The 17,283-nt window shown below is 46.7% G+C and overlaps 1 protein-coding gene across 1 annotated transcript in view; it reads left to right on the plus strand.

Moving 5' to 3' along the window:
• Nucleotides 1-318: 318 nt before the first annotated feature.
• AMMECR1L (AMMECR1 like) overlaps nt 319-17,283 on the plus strand; it is a 31,605-nt gene continuing 14,640 nt past the window's right edge. The window contains exon 1 of the mRNA XM_049769326.1: nt 319-485. The gene's annotated coding sequence lies outside the window, so the exon portion shown is untranslated. The remainder of the gene's footprint in view (nt 486-17,283) is intronic.

The raw sequence follows: 17,283 nt of genomic DNA on the forward strand, positions 1-17,283 counted from the left end.
GGAGAGGAGAGGCGAGGCGAGACGCCCCGCCCACTTAACCCCGCCCACCAATAGAGAGCGCGGATCGCGAACACGTGACCTCCAAGGGCCGGCGCTTGAGCGGCGGCCTCCTCTCTATGGTCCGCTAAAGGGCGTGCACGGCCCCTCCGGAGGGAGGACTCCCTTGCCAACTCGCCCATTACCTCACTGCTCCCGGTGCATGCTGGGATCGCGGCGGACTCGCGTTCCGGGCTGGCTCAGTCCTCCAGCGGCTCCCTCCAGCGCTTCTGTCGCCGTCGCCGTCGCCGTCGCCGCCGCCGCTCCGCCGCTTCCTCTTCCGCCCTCGGGGCGGCCTGGTTCGCCTCCGCCACGCGCGTCCGGCCCAGCCGCGGGCGGCCCGCTTCTCTCGGGAGCCCGCACCAGGCGCATGGCTCCATGAAGCAGGAGGAGCAGGCGGAGCGCGAGAGGTCCCGTCCAGCCCGGCTGCGTGGGGGCCAGGAGGCTAGGTGGGTCGGGTGCGGTGCGGGAGCTCGGCCCGGCTCCCCCCGCGCGGCCGCAACTGCCCGCGCTCCCCGGGCCTGCCCCCCGGCTTGCCCTTCACGCCTCCCGCCCCTGGCCCCGACCCCTGGCCTGCACCCGCACGCGGCCCCCCGCGAGGGGCCTGCCCAGCCCGCCTCCTTGCCCCTGATCTTTAGGGTGCAACCCAGGTGGGGCTGGGGGTCCCCTGCCCTCGGTGGCTTGCGTCTTCTTGAGCCATCGGTGGGGGAGATTTCGCATCCAGAGGTTGCACAGCTCTTCCCCAGGCATCATCTCCACCTGCAGGGGATCCCCTCTTTCCAACCCCCCCCCCCAAATCCCCAATGCTGGTCCAGCCTTTTCAGGATGTCTCGGATCCTTCCCTGTCTGTCTGGGGGTGTCCTCTGCCTTTGAGCCATGGATGGGGGGAGATATTTCAGATCCAGAGGTTGCACAACTTCCCCAAGCATCATCTCCACTTTCAGGGGACCCCCTTTTTCCAATCCCCCACCCCACAATGCTGGCCCACCTTTTCCGGGATGTCTTGGACCCCTCCCTGTCTGTCTGGGGGTGTCCTCTGCCTTGAGCCATTGATGGGGGGAGATATTTCAGATCCAGAGGTTGCACAACTTCCCCAAGCATCATCTCCACTTTCAGGGGACCCCCTTTTTCCAACCCCCCCCCACCCCCACAATGCTGGCCCACCTTTTCCGGGATGTCTCGGACCCCTCCCTGTCTGTCTGGGGGGTGTCCTCTGCCCTCGGTGGCTTGCATCTTCTTGAGCCATTGATGGGGGGGGGAGATTTCACATCCAGAGGTTGCACAGTTCTTCCCCAGGTATCGTTTTCCACTTGCATGGTCCCCCCCCCTCTTACTCTCCCCACCCCAAAATGCTGGCCCAGCCTGCGATCCTGCTTCTGACCTGATTGAGGTCCACCCAAGTCTTCACTTGGCTCTCCGACGGGAGAAATGGGGAAACCCCATTTGGAGAACCTGCTTCTTGTTGTTCTTGGCCTGGAAGGAAGTTTGCTGCATAGGATTAGTTTGAGATGGAGGAAGTTTTTTTCCCTTTCTGTCTCCTCCTGGTTAGGTTCTCTGGAAGCTTCTTGGCTCCTGTGTGTGTCCTCGCTGGGTGAGGGCAATGCCGAGGCGAGGCAATGATTTGAAGCCTGGAGCTGCCATGGCTGATTGTATTGAGGTTGGAAGCTGAAGAAGTTCCCCCTACCACCACCCCGGCGGTTTGTTTTTTAGAATTCTTTCTTGCTTGAGTTATGCTACTTCTTGAAAATCATCATACCTTGCTTCTTTGTTGCTGTGATTTTTCTTTTTGTCCATTCACGCCGCCCCCCCCCCCCCCGCATTTCCATCTTAGTTACAGAAAGGAGGAATGGAAACAGAAGGATGAAAATTAATTTCAGAAACAAAATAGCTCTCTGTTATAGCCATACAAACTATCTGAGTATCAGGCGATACAAACTTTCTGTAGCATCACTTTGGGCATATTTAGAGTAGAATTTGGTTGTTTTGGGGCTTGAGGCCTGTACTAGGACTTCAGATTGTTAGGCATACTTTGTTCAATTGTGTGATTTCTTGTGTGTGTGTGTGTGTGTGTGTGTTGGGGCTTGAGGCCTGTACTAGGACTTCAGGTTGTTAGCATACTTTGTTCAATTGTGTGATTTCTTTGTGTGTGTGTGTGTGTGTGTGTGTGTGTGTGTGTGTGTGTGTGTGTGTTGGGGCTTGAGGCCTGTACTAGGACTTCAGGTTGTTAGGCATACTTTGTTCAATTGTGTGATTTCTTGTGTGTGTGTGTGTGTGTGTGTGTGTGTGTGTGTAGGCATACTTTGTTCAGTTGTGTGATTTCTTCCGTGTGTGTGTGTGTGTGTGTGTGTGTGTGTGTGTGTGTGTGTGTGTGTGTGTGTGTGTGTGTGTGTGTGTGTGTGACTTGCTACTCATTTTAGGACTACATTTCGTGGTACTCCTGGTTCTGGTTCTCCTGGTTCTTAGGAATGAAGAACTCCTGGTGGAATTACACTTAGTGGTAACTCCAGGTGTTTAGGGATCGGTCATTCTGGGGACCATACGTGATGCCATGGGTTGAACTTGGGTCAATGGTGTACAAGGCGAGTACTTTATCTACTATTCTATACACCTTAACTCCTGAACTATCTTCCCAGCTCTATTTGGGGTAGAGTGGTGACTGTCATAATGCTCATTTCTCTTCTGTTTTCCTTTAAAATAACGTCTATGCAAAGATAGGTTTATTTCCCATGTTTCCTTTAGAGTGACCTAGATGGGTGGTGTAACATTACACTTTATTTATTTTTGGGGGGATGGGATTTACAAGTAGTTCTCAGGGTGCCTGGCAGCCATTTCCAGATATTCTTAGCCAACCCTGCTGGACGCTTCAATGATGGGCTCAGTGATGCAGTACATTTCAGACCAGTGGTGCTGGAGGCCAGCAGGGCCACATTGAAGGGCCTCTGTATCTTCAGGAATAATCCTGGCAGTATTTAGGGGATCCTGTGGCAGTGCTGGGGATTGAGCTCAAGCCCTTGCACTTGGGAGGGTTGTGCCCCTGGCCCTCAGTTCTCTCCCTAGACACCAAGTACAGCCTTACCCCTTCCCACATTACTTATTAAAAACAATTAAGATCAGACGTTCGTACAGATCTTAATCATGCCAGTTGAGTTTCTCTCTTCATAGATTATCTTTGTGGACTTTTGCAATCTCTTGCCCTAAATATGCTATAGTGGAATTTCTTGCTCCTGGCACACTTAGATGGAGTGAGTTCCAGGGATCAAATCTGGGGGTATGACTGTATGGTTCTGGAGGATTGAACCTAGGTTGACTGTGCAAATGCCCTACCCACATTACTGTTTCTCTGACACCCTATTTTAGTAAAGTTTGGGGAAAATTTTATTGTTGCATTTCCTTGAGTTTATTAGTGATGCTATGCTAACACTTTTCTCAGAGTGCTTCCCATCTTACTGAAACCTCAGAAACTTTTTGTGAGGAAACCAGGGACCAAATTTTATCTTACAAATTGACAGAACAAGTATCCCAAATGATCTGACTGATACCTTGCCATAGGCTACATTATAAAGGGAAGGGGTCTAAAAATCAAAGTGTTTGACTTTTTCTCTTAACTTGGCATGAAAATCTATAGTTCTTTGTATTTTTGATATATATAAAATATAATATATGTAATGTACAATAAATTTAAATAAATTATATATATATTTATATTTGGTTTTTGGGCCACACCTGGCAGCACTCAGGTTACTCCTGGCTCTCAGCTCAGAAACTGCTCCTGGAAGGCTCAGAGGAACATATGGGATGCCGGGGGTCGAACCTGAGTTGGTAGGCGAACACTCTACCTGTAGTATTTAAATTTTTATTTTATTTTATTTTTGTTTTTTTTTTTTGTTTTGGTCACACCCGACATCACTCATGGGTTACTCCTGGCTCCATGCTCAGAAATCACTCCTGGCAGGCTTGGGGGACCTTATGGGATGCTGGGATTCGAACCGATGACCTTCTGCATGAAAGGCAAATGCCTTACCCTCCATGCTATCTCTCCGACCCTGTATTTAAATTTTTAAAGCAATTATGTAGATAGTTTGTTTGCAGAAAATGTTTTTTGACTAGCAGGCATTTTGGATATAAGTATATAGGTTAGGATTATAGAAATAAAGAAATGGTTGTTTGGAATGATTACCAGAATCTGTCTTTTTTTTTTTCCTTCTTCTGTTTCTAGGAATAGTTTCTTAGGTAGGCCAGAATTATAGCCAGGTGTCATCACTATTCATAATTATTAAAAAATCAATTCTGTGTCATAAAGGAAACAACCTGTTTTTGTATACAAAGCTTGATTTGAACAGATGTTCAAATGTTTGGACAGTAAATAATAATAATAATAATAATAATAATAATAATAATAATAATAAAGCAAATACCTTTTTTGGGGGAGTGGCTTTTTCCTACCTCCCAAATCTCTTTTCTTATAAGTCCCCACTATGCTATTTTGAGGTTTGTGGTGGAGCTGGAGCAAGTGAGAGGCTTTCCTTGTGCAGTTCGATTGGGTTTTAGTCTCTAACACCAGATATGTTCCTTGAGTCCCAGCAGGGGTGAGCCCTGAGCTCAGAGCCAGCAGTAAGCCTGATGTGACCCAGAACCCCCACCATCATCCCCTCCTCTTAAATGTGAATCTTGTTTTCACCACCTATCTTTGTTTTTTTGTTTGTTTTTCTATTTTGGTCCACACCTGGCAGGGCTCAGGGATCACTTCTGGCTCTGCACTCAAGAATTATTCCTGGTGGTGCATGGGGGACTATATGGGATGTGGAAGATCAAACTCTTGCTGACCACATGCAAGGCAAGCTTCCTATTGTACTGTTGCTCTGGCCAGGCTTAGGGTGGTTTTGTTTTGAGGGGAGAGGGCCATACCCTATGCCTATGCATTTTTTATTTGCATTTCAAATATTTTGAAGAATTATTTCTGGTACTCAATATATATATGTATGTATAAATATATTTGTATAGTAATAGCATAGTTAGCAAGTTTGTGTTTTGGGGGGTCTGGAAAGATGGGACAGAAGAGAATAGTTTTGGATGCTTCTGATTCCATCATCAATGAGTGTGGCCCAAAAACCAAAAAAAAAAAAAAAAAAAAAGGTCTTTCTTATATGTCTGTAAGCCTAAGTGAGGACTTTGTAGAATAGGTTTGTGTGTAATTCTCAGACAGCACATATATTTTTTTTCTTTGTGCTTTCTGGCATTTTGCAGTTAAAAGAGCAGCAGACATTTTATTAGAAACTATTAACTCTTTCAAAGACGGAAACATCAAGGTCATTTGAGTAATGATGCCTTGTTTAGTATTCAGACTTCAAAGGCCACACCCATCAGTGTTGGGAGGAGGCTCTGAAGGCTATTTCAGGCACTGTATGGGAGAGCCATGCCCATTGATGCTGGGAGTGGATTGGTGAGGACAGAGTGGTGCCAGGCATCAAACCTGATCTTTCTGTCTGCAAAGCATGCTCTTAGCCTCTGGTCAGTCTGGTCCAAAGGGTTGTTTTTAATAGAATCTTACCTTGAGAACCTTTATTTCTTTTTATCTTTTTATTATTGTTGTTGGGCCACACCTGGTGAGGCTCAGGGGTTACTCCTGGCTATGTGCTCAGAAATCGCTCCTGGCTTGGGTACCATATGGGACACCGGGAAACGAACCAAGGTCCGTCCTGTGTCAGCTGCGTGAAAGGCAAATGCCCTACCGCTGCACTATCGCTCTGGCCCCGAGAGCCTTTATTTCTTTCTTTTTTCACTATATAAATACATTTTTATTGTGAACAAAATGCATTACAAATCTTTCACAGAATTATTTACGGTACATGGTGACAATGAGTGAGGGGCATTCCCACCACCAGTGTTGTCCTCCCTCCACCCATTCCCAGCATGTATCCCATATCTCCCTCCTTTACCCCCCAGAATACTAGTGTAACTGATCTCCAACTTACAGCTTGTTATAGATTGGGACAGAGCCTTTATTTCTTTAGAAATTGTGAAAACTCAGATTTGTGTTATATTTGTAACCAACCCAACTTTTATTACTAGCACACTAGTAGTCATAAACTCTATATAGAAGAACTGCCAGGTTCTTTTTGTTTTTCACTCGTTTAATGAATGAATGCTCACAACCCCTCGTAGTATAGAAGTCCTAGTCCACAGGGATAGAGGAGATTGGGCCTGTTCAGGGTGGTATGGCCATAGATGTCCACAGGGATAGGACAGTAACTGCAAACCTGAGCAGCATCACCTCAAAGTCTAGGTGGGCTTCTCTGGGAATGTGTCAGCTGGGACCGTCATTGGTGCTGTGGGAGGAGGTCCTCCTGTCCATGCTGCTTCGTCTGTCTGTAGTTTCCAGCCTTTCCTTAAAGCTGGCCTTTTGTCATCTTGATACACATCATAATTTGTGAGATTACATTTTTATATTAACCCCTGAAGTCAGAAGTTGCTTCTTGGTCAAATAAGTATTATCTTAGCACCTATAGTAGCAAATAAATATCATTACGGACAGTAGCGTCATTAAAAAAAAAAGAAGAGAAAACAGCTTCTGAGGCCAGATTGATAGAACAGGCTCTTGCTTCCCTTGTTTGTGACTGACCTAGGTTTGATTCTGGCACTCCTTATGATCTATTAAACCTGTCAGGGGCCCGGAGAGATAGCACAGTGGCGTTTGCCTTGCAAGCAGCCGATCCAGGACCAAAGGTGGTTGGTTCGAATCCCGGTGTCCCATATGGTCCCCCGTGCCTGCCAGGAGCTATTTCTGAGCAGACAGCCAGGAGTGACCCCTGAGCACCGCCGGGTGTGGCCAAAAAAGCAAAAAACAACAACAACAAACAAGCCTGTCAGGAGTGACCTCTGAGCACAGCTGGTTGTTGCCCAAAACAAAACCAAAAAACCTTATCAAGTACTGTTTAAAACTGTTTGACCTGGGGCCGGAGAGATAGCATGGAGGTAAGGCATTTGCCTTTCATGCAGAAGGTCATCGGTTCGAATCCCGGCGTCCCATATGGTCCCCCGTGCTTGCCAGGAGCAATTTCTGAGCATGGAGCCAGGAGTAACCCCTGAGCACAGCCGGGTGAGACCCAAAAACCAAAAAAAAAAAAAACTGTTTGACCTGTCAAAAGAAAGGCTTGAGTCTTTCTTTGATGCCATAGCATCAGAGTCCAAGTACAGGAATGACCAGTTGCTGACTAGAGGGAGTTTAATTGTTACTAGGTTTTGTTTTGGGATCACACCAGCCGTACTCCCAGTGCATTGTTGTTAGGGAGACGGGGAGTATACTCCCTGGCACTGCAGAGGATAGAGCTTGGCCTTCCATATGCCAACCATGGCTCTTTCTTTGAGCACTCTGCCTCGTTCTAGATTTTATATATTGGGGGTTGGGGCCACCTACAGCTGACTGTGCTTGGGGGTCCATAGTCAGCGGTGACTGAGATAGAACTGGAGATGATTGCATGCAAGGCAAGCAGCTAAAACCCTCCTGCGCTATCTCCTGTTCCCTAGCCATCAGCATGAACCAAACCTAGATGTGAATTTTAGGCTATTTGACCTGATTTATTTTGCTCTCACTCATGAGGATTTTATTTTTTTAACCACTGAGCCACATGCCCAATGCATAGATCTCATTTTTGGTATGAATATTTACACTGGCTTGTCGATTTTGCAACTAAATCAAACTTTGCTTGGTCATAGTGGATATTTGAAGGTGGGAAGAATTTGAGGAGTGGATCATAGTCGAGGGTGCTTGGGGGCTAATCCTGGTTCTGTTTTTAGGAGTTGCCTGGGAGTGTCCAAGGGACCATGCAGTGGACATTTCACTTGTGATTTAGCCCCCTTCACCTTGTGGCACACTCCATATCCATAGCACCTCACAAAAATACAATATATATATAAAGACAAATTTTGGGCTGAAGAGAACAGGGCTTGGGGTACTTGCCTTACATACTGCTGACCTGGCTGGAATCCTGGGCAATACATATGGTCACTCCTAATCACAGAACCACTGACCAGGATTAGCCCTTGAGCAGCACAGGTGTGACCCAACCAACCTGTTACCCCACTCTCAACACCCAGAAAGGCAAACTTAAATAAAATGACTAGGACATATATGGATAAGATTGTTGGTATGTTTACTGTGTGCATGGTGCTGTAGTATGTTTAAAAGATGACAGTTTGCGGGCTGGAGCCATGGCGTGAGTAGTAGGGCATTTGCCTGGATGGACTGCGGTTTGATCCCTGGCGTCCCATGTGGTCCCCCAAGCCAGGATCGATTTCTGAGTGCATAGCCAGGAGTAACCCCTGAGCATCACTGGGTGTGGCCAAAAAAAAAGAAAAATGAAGGTGGTGAGTTTGGTGCTGCCTGGAAGATAGGTAGCTTTGTAAACCACCCAGGCCACAATATAGGAACACTGTTGAGTTTCCTCAGAGAGGGAGAATTGCTACCACCTTTGCTACCCTAATGAAGGTTTCATGTAAGGTAAAAGGAATGGTGAGTTTTTCAAAACTGAGCACACTCATTGTTATCGTATACTGGTTTAAGAGATCTTGAGTGATGCCTGTTACTTTCTCCAAATTTTGTTTGGTGTTTTGTTTTTGGACCATTTTATTGGTGTTGAGAAGCAGCTTAGGTGCTGGGTAGGAGGTGGGGGAGATGGATTGTGGGTGCCAGGGATTTTTTTTTTTTGGTTTTTGGGTCACACTCTGCAGTGCTCAGGGGTTACTCCTGGCTCTACACCCAGAAATGGCTCCTGGTAGGGCCGGAGAGATAGCATGGAGGTAAGGCGTTTGCCTTTCATGCAGAAGGTTATCGGTTCGAACCCCGGTGTCCCATATGGTCCTCCGTGCCTGCCAGGAGCAATTTCTGAGCATGGAGCCAGGAGTAACCCCTGAGCACTGCCGGGTGTGACCCAAAAACCACACACACACACACAAAGAAATGGCTCCTGGCAGGCTCAGGGGACCATATGGGATGTCAGGATTTAAACCAATGACCTTCTTCATGCAAGGCAAATGCCTTACCTCCATGCTATCTCTCCGGCACTGGGTGCCAGGGATTGAACTCAGGCATCTATCATGCACAGCATACCCTTTAGCCCTTTTGAGTTATCTCCCCTGGGCCTTCAATTTTTGTTTTTAGGCTATACTTGATTGTGGATTAGGGGTTATTCTTGACTCTGCCCTCAGGAATTACTCCTGGCAGAGCTCTGGGCATCATATGAGATACTGGGGTTCAAACCCAGATTGACTTGTGTGAGGCAAACATCTAATCTGCTCTACTATCTCTCAGCCCCCTTCCTCCAGTGTTTTATGGAAGTATGGGTATTAATGTCTACCTTTTGAAAATCCAGTTTTAAGTAGTTCATTTGATTTGATCCTCCTAAAGTCAAAAGTGGACAAAGAGTGGGAAAGTTGGATAACTGCCACCAGCTTTCTTTTGTTTCTTTTATTTTTATTTTTTAGAGTGGCCATTAGGACTGCACTGTCTTGGGAATTCATGCAGTACTGGGCTCCTGGGTCCTGTGTATACCTAGTTTGTGCTCCAGCACTTTGAGCCATTCCCCGAATACTGCTGTGTTGTTGTTTTTTTTTTTTTTTCCTTTTATTTTGGTGGAGCACATGCGATGGTGCTCAGGGGTTACTCCTGGCTTTGCACACAGGAATCGCTCCTAGCTGGCTTGGGGGACCATGTGGGGTGCCAAGGATAGACACCTTACCACTGAGCTATTGTTCCAGCCCCCATGCTTTCTTTTGTTTGTTTTTGGGCTACACCCGACTGTGCTCAGAGCTTACTCTTGGTTCTGTACTCAGGGATTATTCTTGTGGGACTCTGGACAATGTGGGATAACGGGGTCGAACCCTGTTTGACCTTGTGCAAGGAAAACTCCCTACCTGCTCCACTAGTCCCTCACTATTTCTGGATTCTCAAGCATCCCTTATGTTTTTTGTTGATTTTTTTTTTTTTTTGGTCCACACCCGGCAGTGCTCAGGGGTTACTCCTGGCTGTCTGCTCAGAAATAGCTCCTGGCAGGCACGGGGGACCATATGGGACACCGGGATTCGAACCAACCACCTTTGGTCCTGGATCGGCTGCTTGCAAGGCAAACGCCACTGTGCTATCTCTCCGGGCCCATCCCTTATGTTTAGTTCTGGGAAAATAAGCAACTGAAGGTTTAAGATTCAGTGAAACCTATTTCTTGAAAGTATATTTTTTAATGCCTGAGTCCAGTTATCTCGTAGTTCCATTTTGCATCCTTGCTCCTATGACTATAGCTCTCTGATGTTTTGGGGAAGGGTGGGAACACATCCTCACATAGGTTTAAATGAGTAGAGGACCTGGCTAGTTTGTTGGGTTTTTGGAGGAGGGGGATATGGGCCACAGCTGATGATACTAGGGGCTACTCCTGACTTTTGCTTGGAGAACCATATGGTGACAGGGATTGAATCAGGTCAGTTGCATAGAAGGCAACCTCCTATACTGTCTCTCCAGCATGAATTTGTTGGTTTATAACAATAACCAACTAGCTGAATGATGTGTTAAAATGAAATGCTGTTATCTGAAGTGTCTTACACTGCACACTCATGGGGGACAGCGTTGGGAGCTGAAGCTGGGGCTTAGTGGTGAGATGTCCACTTTGTTGAGGTCATGTAAAGACAAACTTATAGAGAATTTTTTATGAAGATTGTTGTAGATTGAGTTGATGTATTAATAAAAGATTTTTACTACTGGTAACACATGTTTACTACGCTCAGAAATCATTCTACATGAGGCGTTCACTCAGGGTTTGCTCTATTATGACTCCTAGCAAAATACTGGCCACCTGCAAAACATGCCTCTGGGGATAGGAAGAAAGCCCAGAATAGAGTGCGAAATGCATCCAGTCCCTGGCGCCAAGTTGCCTTTACTTCCTGGCTAGTCCAGCACCACGTGGCTAGACCTTAACACTGGTACTGCTAAGCCCAAGCCAAGTGTTGCTGGGAGAGGGCCCCAAAAATGACTCTTATTTTGGGGCCACACCCAGTGACGCTCAGGGGTCACTCTTGGCTCTGTGCTCAGAAATCACTCCTGACAGGCTCGGGGGACTATCTGGGATGCTGGGGGTTGAACCTGGGTTTGTGAAGGCAAATACCCTACTGCTGTGCTATCACTCAAGTCAGACTCTGAGATCTGGAATAGTGCAAATCAAAGTCTCTGTCACTGACTGCAGGCACTGAGCATGATCTACACAGCACTGCCACATCTCCAAGAGCTCCTGTTACCACCAGTGAGAGGGAATAAACAGATAAAAGCATGAACTAAATTTAGTTGTAGGGCCAGCGCGGTGGTACAAGCGGTAAGGCTTTTGCCTTGCCTGTGGTAGCCTAGGACAGACTGTGGTTCAATTCCCCTGTGTCCCATATGGTCCCCCAAGCCAGGAGCAATTTCTGAACGCACAGCCAGGAGTGGCCCCTGTGCGTCATCGGGTGTGGCCAACCCCCCCCCCCCCCAATTCAGTTGGAGAAGAGGTAGAATAAGTAGGTGTAGTAGATGATGTGAGGTTGGTTTTATGTTGAAACATTTTAAAGCCTGGAGGTTAGAGTGATAGCACAGCAATAGGTCATTTTCCTTTCACTTGGCCGACCAGGACAGATCAGGGATTGATTCCTGGTGTCCCAGTGGTCCCCCGAGCCTGCCAGGTGCGATTTCTGAGTGCAGAGCCAGGAGTATCCTCTGAGTGCTGCTGGGTGTGGCCTAAAAACCTAAATAAATAATGTTTTTTTTTAAAAGGAAACATTTTGGGCCCGGAGAGATAGCACAGCGGCGTTTGCCTTGCAAGCAGCCGATCCAGGACCAAAGGTGGTTGGTTTGAATCCCGGTGTCCCATATGGTCCCCCGTGCCTGCCAGGAGCTATTTCTGAGCAGACAGCCAGGAGTAACCCCTGAGCAACGCTGGGTGTGGCCCCCCCCCCAAAAAGAAACATTTTATTTATTTATTTATTTATTTGGTTTTGGGTCACACCTGGCAGTGCTCTACGCTCAGAAATCATTGGGGGAGGGGGCGGAGAGATAGCATGGAAGTAAGGCGTTTGCCTTTCATTTTGAAGGATGTTGGTTCGAATCCCAGCATCCTATATGGTCCCTATATGGCGATTTCTGAGCATAGAGCCAGGAGTAACCTCTGAGCGCTGCCGGTTGTGACCCAAAAACCAAAAAAAGAAAGAAAAGAAAATTGTTCCTGGCAGGCTAGGGGGACCATATGGGATGCCAGGCTTTGAACCACCGTTCTGCATTCAAGGCAAATGCCCTACCTCCATGCTATCTCTCCAGCCCCAATAAATAATTTACAGCCAAGTATTGGATTCATTGTACTGTTCTATTTTTCACAGTTTTCAAAGATTTAAATGTATGGAATACTTTTTTTTTTGTTCCAGCCTGAATGGATATATTTTTACTTAAAAGGTTTTTTTTCGGGGGGTGAGGGTCACACCCAGCAGTTCTTCTAGACTACTCCTGGAACTGCTGGTGCTTGGGGGGTCATATGTGATGCAGGGGATCAAAGCTGGGTTGACTATAGGCAAAGAAAGCACCTCCCCTGCTGTACTACCTTTCTAACCTGGAATACATTTTTGAAGATATGCTTTCTAGGGGCCAAAGAGAAGAGTACAGTGGGTAAGCCACTTTCCTTGAATGTGGCAGTCTTGGGTTCAGCCCTGGCACCCCATTTGATCTAACAGAGCCAGTCAGAATTGAACCCTGAGTGCTGCCAGTTGTGTTCCAGTAAGCAAAACCCAACAAGACATGCTTTTTTATTTTGTTTTTGTTTTTGGTTTTTGGGTCACACCCAGCAGCGGCGCTCAGGGGTTATGTCTGACTCTGTGCTCAGAAATCGCTCCTGGCAGGCTCGGGGGACCTTACGGGATGTCAGGATTCGAACCACTGTCCTGCGTGCAAGGCAAATGCCTTACTTCCATGCTATCTCTCTGACCCCTCCAAGGCATGGTGATGCTCAGGGGACCCCAAAGTGCTATGGACCAAACCCAGATCTTCCACATGTGAAGCGTGTTCTCAACCCCGAGCTGTCTCCCTGGTCCCTTCTTATAAATCTTTGATGGTGAAAGTACCTATTTTTAGTCATAAATTGAGATTATTGACTGAGCTGGTTGCTGAGTAGTCTCCAGAGAAATGCTTGAGACTTAAGAGTCATAAGACTTGAGTTCATTCTATTTATTGATTTCAAATCATTAGTAGGATATGAAGGACATGTTCAGTGTAATCACTTGGTTTCAGGCCTGTCCATTCCCCACTGCAGATCATAAATGTAAGTTACACAGGCTCAGTGTCTTCTAGAATTAGTTCATCTACCTTTGTTGTGGTTTGGAAATCTCTCTTGAGGGCTGTTTCTCTAGTCTGGTAGTTGGTAACACCCTGTAAAGAGTACTTGAATTGTTGGGACCTGGGAGAGATTATAGCACATAGGACATTTGCTTGGTAGTGGCCAACAACCTGGTTTAGTCCCTGGCACCCCATATGTACCCCTCCCTCGAGCCCAGCCAGAAGTGATCTCTTAGTATGCCCTAAGCACTGTTAAGTTTGGCTCATTCCCCCCCCCCCCCAGAAAACAACTACCCACTTGAGTTGCTTTTCCTGTAAATGTTCTTTGATGAGAATTCGAAGGGCTTTGTTTATTCCCCTAGTCTTCCCTTTATGTTGTGATGACTGGGAGTTGTACAACCCACTGCAGTTATGTATGTGAGCTTGGTTCCTGTGCCAGGGAGAGTGCATACCATGCTGTGGTGCTGGGGATCCCATGATAGATGATAGTCCCTTGCTTGGTGTGTATGGGGCAGTGCTGGGGCTCAGAATGCTTAGGCATGTTGCTGGTGAGCTTTTTATGGGCCCCAAGATTTTTTTGTGGTGGGCACACCCAAGGGCACTCAGGGATTACTCCTGGCAGGCTTGGTGGGCCATGTGGGATGCTGGAGATTGAACCCATGTCATCTGTGTGCTAGGCAAATGCCCCACCTGCTGAGTTACTACTCTCTGCCCCAACTTTCTTTTTTTTTTTTTTTTTTTTTTGGTTTTTGGGTCACATCTGGTGGTGCTCAGGGGTTACTCCTGGCTGTCTGCTCAGAAATAGCTCCTGGCAGGCACGGGGGACCATATGGGACACCAGGATTCGAACCAACCACCTTTGGTCCTGGATCAGCTGCTTGCAAGGCAAATGCGGCTGTGCTATCTCTCTGCTGCCCCAACTTTCAATTTTAAGTCTGAACTTAGTACTGCTTCTTTGAATGCTGACTTGCTTGGGGCAGATCCTCAAGGCCCTATTTACCTTGTTATGTTCTCCCTGTGGGAGAGAGAATAATGGGGTGATGCGCTTGCCTTGCACACTGCTGATCTGGATTCTATCCTATCACTGTATATGGATATGGTGCTCCAAGTGCCATCAAGAGTAAATCAGCACAGCCAGGGCAGCACCAGCTCTTGCCTGTCCTCTTTTTCCTGACTTCCTCCCCCCCCAACCCCCCACCACCCCCCACCCCCCGCAAAGAGAAAAAGAAAAAAAATGTAGCATTGCAGGGAAGATAGTTAAAGGACTAGAGCCCATGGTGTTGGCTCAGTATTAATATGCCTGAGTTCTGAATACTGCCATTTGTGTGTGTCCCCCGCCCAATTTAAATATCAAACTTTTTTTTTTTTTTTTTGGTTTTTGGGCCACACCCGGTAACGCTCAGGGGTTACTCCTGGCTATGTGCTCAGAAGTTGCTCCTGGCTTGGGGGACCATATGGGACACCGGGGGATCGAACCGCGGTCCGTCCAAGGCTAGCGCAGGCAAGGCAGGCACCTTACCTTTAGCGCCACCGCCCGGCCCTAAATATCAAACTCTTTAAGGCCAGGGATGTTACTTACTGGCAGAGCAATTACATGTCATGTCTGAAGCCCTGGGTTCAGTTCTTAGAACAGCAAAAACAAAACAATAACAAATGTGGAATAAAATCCTAGTTCCCTAGCTATAGTTCTCATGTTTTATTGAACTTGAATCATTAGTCCCCTGCCCACATTTATGCACAAAGTAGAAAATTTAGAGTTTAGATGCCAGGGCCAAGAGAACCTTGGTGAATTAGATTCAGCACATCCTTTGGATTCAGGCAACCTGGGTTTGAAGCACTGCATGGTTCCCTGAATATTGCTGGGAATGACCTGAAAGCTTGGATCCAGATATACTGAGTTTGGCTGGTTGTGACTCCAAAACTTAAAAGCATAGAGGCAAGTTGCATTCATAGAAGATTCTGGTAACAGTGATTGATGTTGCTTATTTTCATTGTGATTGGCTGAGATGTTGGATTTGGGCTTAGACCTAAGTTTTGAGGGGCAGGGAAGAGAATGGATAGTGTGTGTGCACATAGCAAGATTCTATAGACATTTTTTTTTGGGGGGGGGGCTACATCTGATGGTGCTCAGGACTAACTTCTGGCTCAGGACTGAGGGATCACTCCTGGCAGGGGTTGGAGACCATACAGGGTACCGGCTATCAGGATCAGTTTTTCCACTCTCAAGATAAAACCCTTCCCTTCTCTGGTCTTATGCTTGTTCTCAACCAGGCAGTAACATTTAGAATCATTGGAATCTAATTTTTGGCAGTTTTATTATATCAGGACTTTCTCAAAAAGTAACCCTTGTGTCAAGCTGGACTTTGGGTGGTATTCAATGTTCTTTGACTATACAGACAACCTCCAGCACAGTAAGAGTTGCTCTTGTTGTATATTTTGTGTAAATCAGCATATATCAAGGACATAGAGAAAGGATGTTTGAAATTTGAGGAACTAGGGTGAGTTCAGTGGTTCAGCCACCACCTTGCAGGTTATGTGTCCTTTCATTCAGTATGCTGAGTGTGATCCCTATAGCTCTGCCTTTTGGAATCCCCAGGGCTATACCAGAGTGCAGTCTCCAGCTCACCACAGCCAAGAGTTTGCAGGCTCTGGTAAGCACAGTAAACAAACTTTGCTTAAAATCTGCAACCAAAGGTTTGACCCCTGTTCATCACAGTAAAGGGAAGGAGAAAGGACATTTGAAATTCTAGATCAACTTTAAGTGACAGGTTGTTTTGTAGAAGTAAAGTGAGGGGCCAGAGAGATAGGATAGCAAGTCAGGACCGAAACCAAAACAAAGCAAAAAAGAAAAAAAAGAAAGAAAGAATGGCATTGTAGCTATTTTTTTTTAAGGACAGTTCTAGGGACTGGAGTGATCCTGCAGGAGTAGGGTGCTTGCCTTGCATGTAGCTAACCCAGGTTTGATCTTCCCAATTGGTCTGGAGCACCTCAAAGAGAGATTTCTGAGTGCAAAGCAAGAGTAACCCTTCAGCAACAGCGTATGGCCCAACTCTCTTACCCCCAAAGAACATTTTAAAAAGGCATTTTGTGTTAGATATTTATAAATACATAGGCATGAGAAAAATACATAGTATTCTCACATTAGCAGAAATTTATAGACTGTTGTTATGTGCTTTACATACATTTACTTTTTTTTTTTTTTTTGGTTTTTGGGTCACACTTGGCAGCGCTCAGGGGTTACTCCTGGCTTTATGTTCAGAAATTGCTCCTGGCAGGCTCAGGGGACCATATGGGATGCCGGGATTCGAACCACCAACCTTCTGTATGCAAGGCAAACGCCTTACCTCCATGCTATCTCTCCAGCCTCTACTTTTTTTTTTGGTACTCAGGGGTTACACCTGGCTTTGCACTCAGGAAGCACTATCGGTGGGCTTGGGGCCCATATGATTGTCTGGGATTAAATTTGGTTGCTATCTCTCCGGCCCCATAGCTACACATTTTTACCTTTGTTTTTTGTTTGTTTTGTTTTTTTTATATATTTTTTTGGTTTTTCGGGCCACACCCGTTTGATGCTCAGGGGTTACTCCTGGCTAAGCACTCAGAAATTGCCGCTGGCTTGGGGGGACCATATGGGACGCTGGGGGATCAAACCGAGGTCCTTCCTTGGCTAGCGCTTGCAAGGCAGACACCTTACCTCTAGTGCCACCTCGCCGGCCCCTACCTTAGTTTGTTTTTTAGGTTGGGGGTGATCACCGCATTCTGTGGTGCTCAAGCTATTTCTGGCTCATGGTACAGTAGTGACCCCTGGTGATGCTCTGTGGACCATATTTAGTGTTGGAGATTAGGATCTAGGTCAAGGTCAAAGCTCTGGCATTCAAGGCAACTAAGTGCCTTAAGTCCTTTACGGTCTCTCTGAC

Source organism: Suncus etruscus, chromosome 2 (assembly GCF_024139225.1).
Source record: "Suncus etruscus isolate mSunEtr1 chromosome 2, mSunEtr1.pri.cur, whole genome shotgun sequence".
NCBI classification, from domain to species: Eukaryota; Metazoa; Chordata; class Mammalia; order Eulipotyphla; family Soricidae; genus Suncus; species Suncus etruscus.